The 7,500-nt window shown below is 41.4% G+C and overlaps 1 protein-coding gene across 2 annotated transcripts in view; it reads left to right on the forward strand.

Annotated features, from left to right (window-relative positions):
- LOC143017763 (normal mucosa of esophagus-specific gene 1 protein-like) overlaps positions 1–7,500 on the forward strand; it is a 554,471-nt gene that overhangs the window by 13,746 nt on the left and 533,225 nt on the right. Inside the window, exon 1 of one of the 2 annotated variants that reach the window (XM_076172631.1) lies at positions 5,012–5,148. The exons of the other annotated variant lie outside the window; for it this stretch is intronic. The gene's annotated coding sequence lies outside the window, so the exon portion shown is untranslated. Of the gene's footprint in view, positions 1–5,011; positions 5,149–7,500 lie in introns of those variants that run through there. 2 annotated transcript variants of the gene reach the window in all.

The following is a 7,500-nucleotide window of genomic DNA, read 5'->3' on the forward strand; positions in this document are numbered from 1 at the left end:
TGGCACGTCATAAATACAGAATTCGTACAACTTTCCGATTCCTTTGTCTTTTACTGTTGCAAACACCTGAGCCTAACCCAACATGTGCCGGAACTAAGGAAATATATAATTCCAAGTGCTGTAGTGCATTTTTGTTTACAAATACCACTTTTATTGTGGAGTGTATATATCTATACTACATTCATATCCATATTTGTATCTGTATTTATATCTGTATCTATACCTGTATCTATATATATAGGTCTCTTAATTCAGCACTAGCCAACCGCCACTTGTGCACACGTTTGTTCCCAGGATATAAACCCACTTTGGAAATTGGTCCAAGACATAAAACACCACCAGTTCTCAAAGTGAGTATATATCCTGGGCACAAACGTCCGCACGAGTAGTGGTTGGTAAGTGTTGGATAAAGACTTAGGTGTATCTATATTTCTCTCTTTATAGACATAGGTGTATGTAGATATAGATATAAATGTGTTTGTATGTGTGTGTGTGTGTGTGTGTGTGTGTGTGTGTGCGTGTGTGTGTGTGCTCGAGTTAATTATTCACCAACGAGAGATATTTATCCCGATACATATTAGGCGAAGTTCGGGTGTCAACAACAGTATATTCCGGGAAACGACACCGCCGACATTGGTTTGAAAACTCCACTAGGTTAGGAATTCACCCTCTCACGTTTAGCCAACTGACCATCGGAGCCCTAAATGTGAAGATTTACGAAATATATTATAAGAGATTACAAGTATGATTACATACACTCTATATTTAATTTATAGTTCAATTTACTAAAAATATTTTTTCTTCGTATATACTCTGACTTCTTTAATGTAAAATCTGAGATTATAGAAAGACATTTCCGTCACCAAGATATCAGTGAACTGTCCTTAGTAGCTCTTATCTGATGTTCTTTTTTTCAAGATTTCGGTCGATACTGGTTGTGTGAAGTGGCTCAGCATGAGAGACTGATTTAGTTCGGGGATATGAGATAACTTTGCCCCACACAAATAATTCTAGAGTTATTTATCATTAATATACATTTCACCGTACCCTCATAACAAAGAAACTCACAAATACTATGATGATTATCTTACGAACACCGTCTGTAAATATTATCATTAATGCAGGATCAATGCTACAATTACTATCAACTATGATATCTTACACATTAAACATTCATTGCATTAGTTGTTATTTACATGACCTTGAAGACCCGTTGCTGTTTTTGCGTTTATCTCCACTGTAACGTAGGCACCCGTTACGACTTAGGGATCTCACTGGTAACCCGTTACAACCGTCACACACCTTAGTACTACGAACTTCGTTATAATTTAAGCAAACAATGGCAAACAATTGACAAGGCGTCGTTCAAAGTCTCATGACAAAGACGCTTGACAGCAGCCCATAAACACCAAACTTCGGTATCATTCAGCACATTGAGTCACTGTCTCAAGTGTACTGACCTGTGTCGATGTTCTTTGGTGTCATCTCGCTTTTATGGCATTCTATGACACTATTGAATGAAACATGTAAAGTTATCAGTTGGCATCACCTACTGATACTCTTATTATTCCTAATAATTGAGTGATTAATTAATTCATTTATCAATTAATTTATCTGTGCTTTTGTATTAACTAATTTATTCATTTCTTATACATTCATATTATTTATTTATTTACTTATATATTTATCTATTTGTTAATTTGCTTAATTGTTTATTTGTTTAGCTATTTACTTAGCTATTTTTTTTATTTGTTCATATATATACTTATTGAATTAGTTACTTACTCGTTCGTTTATTTATTTACTTAACTTTTAACTATTCTTATCTACTTATCTTGTGATACTGTGCCACACCGCCGACCCTCGAAATACCGGATGACAATAAGACATTGTTTCAATGCTTGACCATGCAAAGAGCTCAACTACAACAAATATTGGACAGTAACTCTGAGAATTGATCACTGAATACTTTCGTACCAGTTTATACGTTTTTCCCTTAATCTGGTTGTCACCAAAGTACCCTGTTCGCCTCCGCAGAATGCCGACGAAGGGTTTTGAGCAAATTTCGGTTACTCTCATCTCCCAAGCTGTTTCTCCCGTCTTATGGAGTACTGTTTGTATGATCTTATGATGTCCATATTTGGGGGATTTTAGTGACACCTAAGGATTTCATTTTGTATGAATGATTGGAGACTAATTTCCACTTGAAATAGAATGCTGGTCATTTTTAATCTCTACTCTCCTTCGTTTTGCCATGCAAATTGAATATTTCTTTTACTTCTTCCACGACAACTTCTCTTCGTTGCGATAGTGTCTCCGAAGACAGAAGCGCCGCTTATTGTCAAAAAAATGCTAAATGCAAAGCTATTACATTGATCTCCATGACACTACTTCGGTCCTGGAATGCAACTTTATACTGAAATAGGAAGACCATAAAAAACATTGACTAATTTTTTTTTTTCTTCTTTTTTTTTTACTAGACGTACTGTGGTTACGAAGAGGGTGTCTAAATTTTGCTAAGACTTATGATCAACTATCTAGTTCTATATTCAGTTCTGTTGCTGTACTCCTTACGATTTTATTTATCTTATCCACAACGATATCTAAAACAATGATACGTCGTTGGTATACAAAAGCAATTCATAAGGCATCACACTTTAACGATGCCTAAAGGTGACAGACGTATTGCTGATTCAGCAATAGGGACACATAAGCTATCACAGTATCACAATGCCTACAATGGTGATATATTGCTCGCTGGCTGAGCGGGTTAGGGCGTCGTTACTTGCGGCGAAGGTCGAGGGGATGGCGGTTCGAATCCTGCCACCGGCGAAGTTGAACCAAGGGCATGGTTCATTAAATTCCACGGTACCAAGTCCTCTGTAAGGGGCAACGTCCTAGCCTTTCGATTTTGGGAGTTTGTGACGTTAAACCATGTCATCATCATCATCATCACAACAGCAAGGCATAAGGTATCACAGAATATCTGTGTGATGACTGTAACAATGCAGAAAACCCGTTATCTATTGCTGGCTATGATAAGATACTGCAACATCTAAGCATAAGAATAATTTTTGTTATAATTTCAAAAAGAGCTTGTAACCCATTTCCTTGATCTGAGGCTCACCATTCTGCTGAATAAAATCGCCATGCACCAGTCGAAAAAATACACAAGTCAGGAATAGCGACGAAAGAGTTAATTGAGATTGGTTCAATCCATTTCCCTGTGTAGGTTTTTTTTTCTTCTTCGGCTAGATAAACCCACGTAGCGGTAGGCTAGTCAGAATAGATTACTGTGCTGGAAGTCTCCGTCAACGAGTTAGAATTGCTTGGCACCAAGCAGAACTAATGTTTAAGTCGTGAATACCTTATTGCACCACCGAAGCATAAGCTGAAAGCCGAGACGCTTCAGAACTCTTCGATTGTTTGGCACCAGTGCGCCGCTGTTCCAAACGACGGCGACATTGATCCTGCAACGTCATCCAAATGACAACTGTTTACTCTCTCCTTGTATCGCCAAGGATACTGATACATCCACACAAATACAAAGGACTTAATCTCCCTTGTAAATGAGGTGGTTAAGTCGAAGCATATTTTGCCTCAACCACGTGAGTTGAAGATACAAATAAAAAGGGTACCTAGTCCCATCGTTCCACCCCGTCTAGTCACCTCTCACGACACGGAGGGGACATGGTGGAAGTATTCTTGTCCCCCAACCACAGGATGCTCTTTTGATAAACCCTGCATTCAACAATTACCCATAATGCCTCCTCTCTACCTCTTCGCTATGGGGAACATTCTTTGACTGAATAAAACTCCCGGGTGTTAAGCAGGATACAACCTAGAGTTCTATTGTAGCGAAGGAAATGTTCGAAAACAGCGATGGTGGAAAGAGACACAGACAGAGATCTTAGCAAGTTCCATAGCACATGGGCTAAGATCGATATTGGTGCTCTGAAACGGACCTAAGGTACTTGGGATGGGGTCGACTGTCCCTTGGCGTAATGCGAGTGTAGGCAGATTGTCCTCCTTATTGGGAACCTCTAAAATCCGAGAGTCTCGATTACTGGGAACGGAAATGTCTTTTGGAAATACACAAGGGTACTGGAATGAGCTTCTGAAATCCGGAGTGTTTGGATTTCGGAATTTTTCGTTCCAGACAACGGAGATTTTCGAATTTTTGAGAAATTTCCAAGAGAGAGAAACAAATTGTGTTTGGTTTATCGTATTCTTTTTATCTTTACTATCTGCGTAGCATTTAGCACTATGTACATAATCACACAGAGATTGTACCATTTGTTTCCATTTGTACAGTACCTTTACCCGGCCACAACTACGTACATTGTTGATGACTTAATCATTCTATTGCTTTCTGAGGCCATAATACTGTACTTACTATCATAAGTAATCTTATCACATTGTTTTCACCATGAATACTATGGATGAAAGTGACACGAAAATACTATCATAAGATCCAGGAACCTCAGAGTACTTTAGATGTGTGTATCATTACCAAAATTGTAAAAAACAAAAGAAAGAGAGAATAGTGGATCATATAATCAGGTTCAATGTTATCCCTACTACTGTCATGACAGTTAATTTCACACCAGCAAGAGGTCATTTACTACCATGAACAGAAACAAACTACTTGTGACCAACTATATGCATGAACCAAACATAACTTGAACTTCGTCTCCTTTACCGCGTCTTCCACCGTCACCACAAATAGCGCGATGCCCTGAGAGGTACCATATCCACTGACATATTATCTACCCCTAGGACTACTACCACCATCTACACCACGCCTACTTTCACCACACCTCAAGTCCTCATCCCTGGTGTGACTGGTTCTAGCCCCCCTTTCTCCTAGACCCATCCCCCTCCACACACACCCGTTCCCCCTATCTCCCTAGTCTGGCACAGGGTGCCAGGGCGTGAATCGTAATAGTGCCACGGCATTAAATGAACTGACCAAGTGGGGCCGGCCAGGAAAGGGGCGTGGCAGTGTGACGTGGCGGCTTGTGATTGGTCGATGCCATGTGTGGGAAGGGAAAGAGGTCTGTGAACCAGTTGTGTGCAGCATTCTGTCCTTCGCGGTTGCAGTGCTAACACGCCCATTCTTAGGATCCTCACGCCCGTGTCTCCCAGGTAAGTGCTTCTGGCGACGACGATCAAGGTCGGCCATACTACCTGACCAACCGTCTCGGAACTTTGTCACGCGGATTTGGGCCGAGGACAGTCGTGGGTCTTTGCGAAATGGAGATGAAAATTGTGTGCTGGGTGGCAGGAAACAGACGTAGGCCGGGGACAGCTTTCCGTGGAAGGAAAGCAGCTCAAAACAAGAAGGAAAGTAGGCAGGTACCCTTGAGCTCCGTTATCGCGCTTATCTGAGAACATGACTCTTTTGTCAAGAGAGCCTCGGCTGTGTAACTTACACTGGCGGGCCGCCCGTCGTAGCCGGCTCTCATATGAGAGTCCCTTCCTTGATGACAAGTGAAATTATAGGAAATACAGTTCATATATTACATTCTAGAGATTCAAAACAACCCTCGCTTTCGGCTTGCTTGTATCCATAGCAACGCCACACACCAGCGCCAACTGGTGGAGGAGTCATGAACCTCGGCGCCCACGGGAGAACTCGCTCTTTCCGGGCTGACCTTCACACGCCCACGTCGTCACCTTGGGCGGGCCCGGGCGTCAGGCGTGACCCAGTGAGGGCAAAGAGGCGCGTAAATCCAGGAGGACCAGCTGATACGCGGCGTAGACTGGCCTACGGCGACATGCAGCCGTGACGCCCCGTGACGCCCCGTGACGCGTTGTGAGGCTCCGTAGCTTAGAGTGCCAAAAGGGGGCAGAGTTAGGGAGTCAGGGATGATTAGGAGGAGCGGCACTAAGGGGGCGGTCCCTAAACGACAAGTAGGGAACAGGAGGGACGGAGGGGCCGGGCAGATATAAGAGTATTTTGTGCAGAAAACAAACCAACATTCTTGTGGATCTAGTAACATATGTGTAATACGATATACACAAATGCATACAAATTCATATACCTAAATATACACATACATACATACATACATGCACAGATACATACAGGCATGCATGTAGATATACACATATTTACACACACACACACACACACACACACACACACACACACACATATATATATATATATATATATATATATATGTATATACATGCAAATTCACAGAAGTAGCACTTATACGAACTGATCTGAATCTTACATATTTAATGATTTTATTTTTGTCATAGTTGGGCTATTTCGTTATTTCGTTCATTTTAGAAGACCCCCAAGGACAAATGAGATATACATACAAACATACATATGTATATATATATATATATATATATATATATATATATATATATATATATATGCATATATGCAATATACAAACACACATGTACATATAATCGGCGGCTGATCCAGGAGGGGGCTGAGGTGCTTTAAGCCCTCCCCCCCCCCCATATTTGTTCTTTCATTACTTTATTGCAGAGGTCGAGAAACCTGCCTCGTGTATACCGGTACGTGACAGGAGGAATTAATACAGTGGCGGAATTTTTTCCCTCGCAACATTTAATAAAACGCCTCAGTGAGATTAATTTAAGTATTCCTTTTCACCAATATTTTGAAAGAAAGTAAATCAAATGAGAACATATACTTAAGTTTATATTCAAAATCGTATGCGTGCTAGAGAGTAGCCTATATTTAAAAGCGTTATTTATATTTACAAAATTCAGGATGGCTCCCGAAAATTGTCATCTATATTCACAAAGTTCAGGTTAGGCCCCAAAAAACTTTGATCCTGGATCCGCCACTGCATATAATTGACTTGGCTTATCGTCGCGAACGCCGCCGCTCCCGAGTAAAGTAGGACGGTGCTTTCTTAAAGAGGAATGTTTGAAGGAAGGCATCTGCTGTAGTCTTCCCTTAATCCGAATTCAGCCTTGCCGCTTTCCACCACCTCCACCCCACTCCACTCCACTCCGACCTGCGCTCAAGCAGCGAGGCCGCTCTGTCTACACAATATGTTTGCACGTGTGAAAGAGAGAGATAAATAAAGAGAGAGAGAGTGAGAGAGAGAAAGAGAGAGTGAGAGAGAGAGAGAACCAGACAGCCAGCTAGACGTACTGACAGAGAGAGATAGAAGATGGAAGAAGAAAACGAGAAGATAAAAGAAGATCTGAAACGCTCTAGCCCTGAGGGCCTTCTTCACAAAGGCTAAGAGTGTAGAATATTTCTCGTTCTCCCGTTACTCTTCGTTTTCTTCCTCCTCCTTCATTCCCCGTTGCTTTCAGTCATGAAATGAGAAGAGCCTAAGCAAGGGAGTGCGTGGCTGAGGCCAAGGACGTCATCTCTGCCACTGACGCTTGAGAAGGTTGCTTGGGACGGTAACTGTCACTACTGGGAATCGGAGAGGAGTGCCGGACGAGCAAGCTTCAATTTGCAGCGCAATATATATATATATATATATATAT

Source organism: Oratosquilla oratoria, chromosome 33 (genome assembly GCF_046742065.1).
Source record: "Oratosquilla oratoria isolate Oo_2021 chromosome 33, ASM4674206v1, whole genome shotgun sequence".
Lineage (NCBI taxonomy): Eukaryota > Metazoa > Arthropoda > Malacostraca > Stomatopoda > Squillidae > Oratosquilla > Oratosquilla oratoria.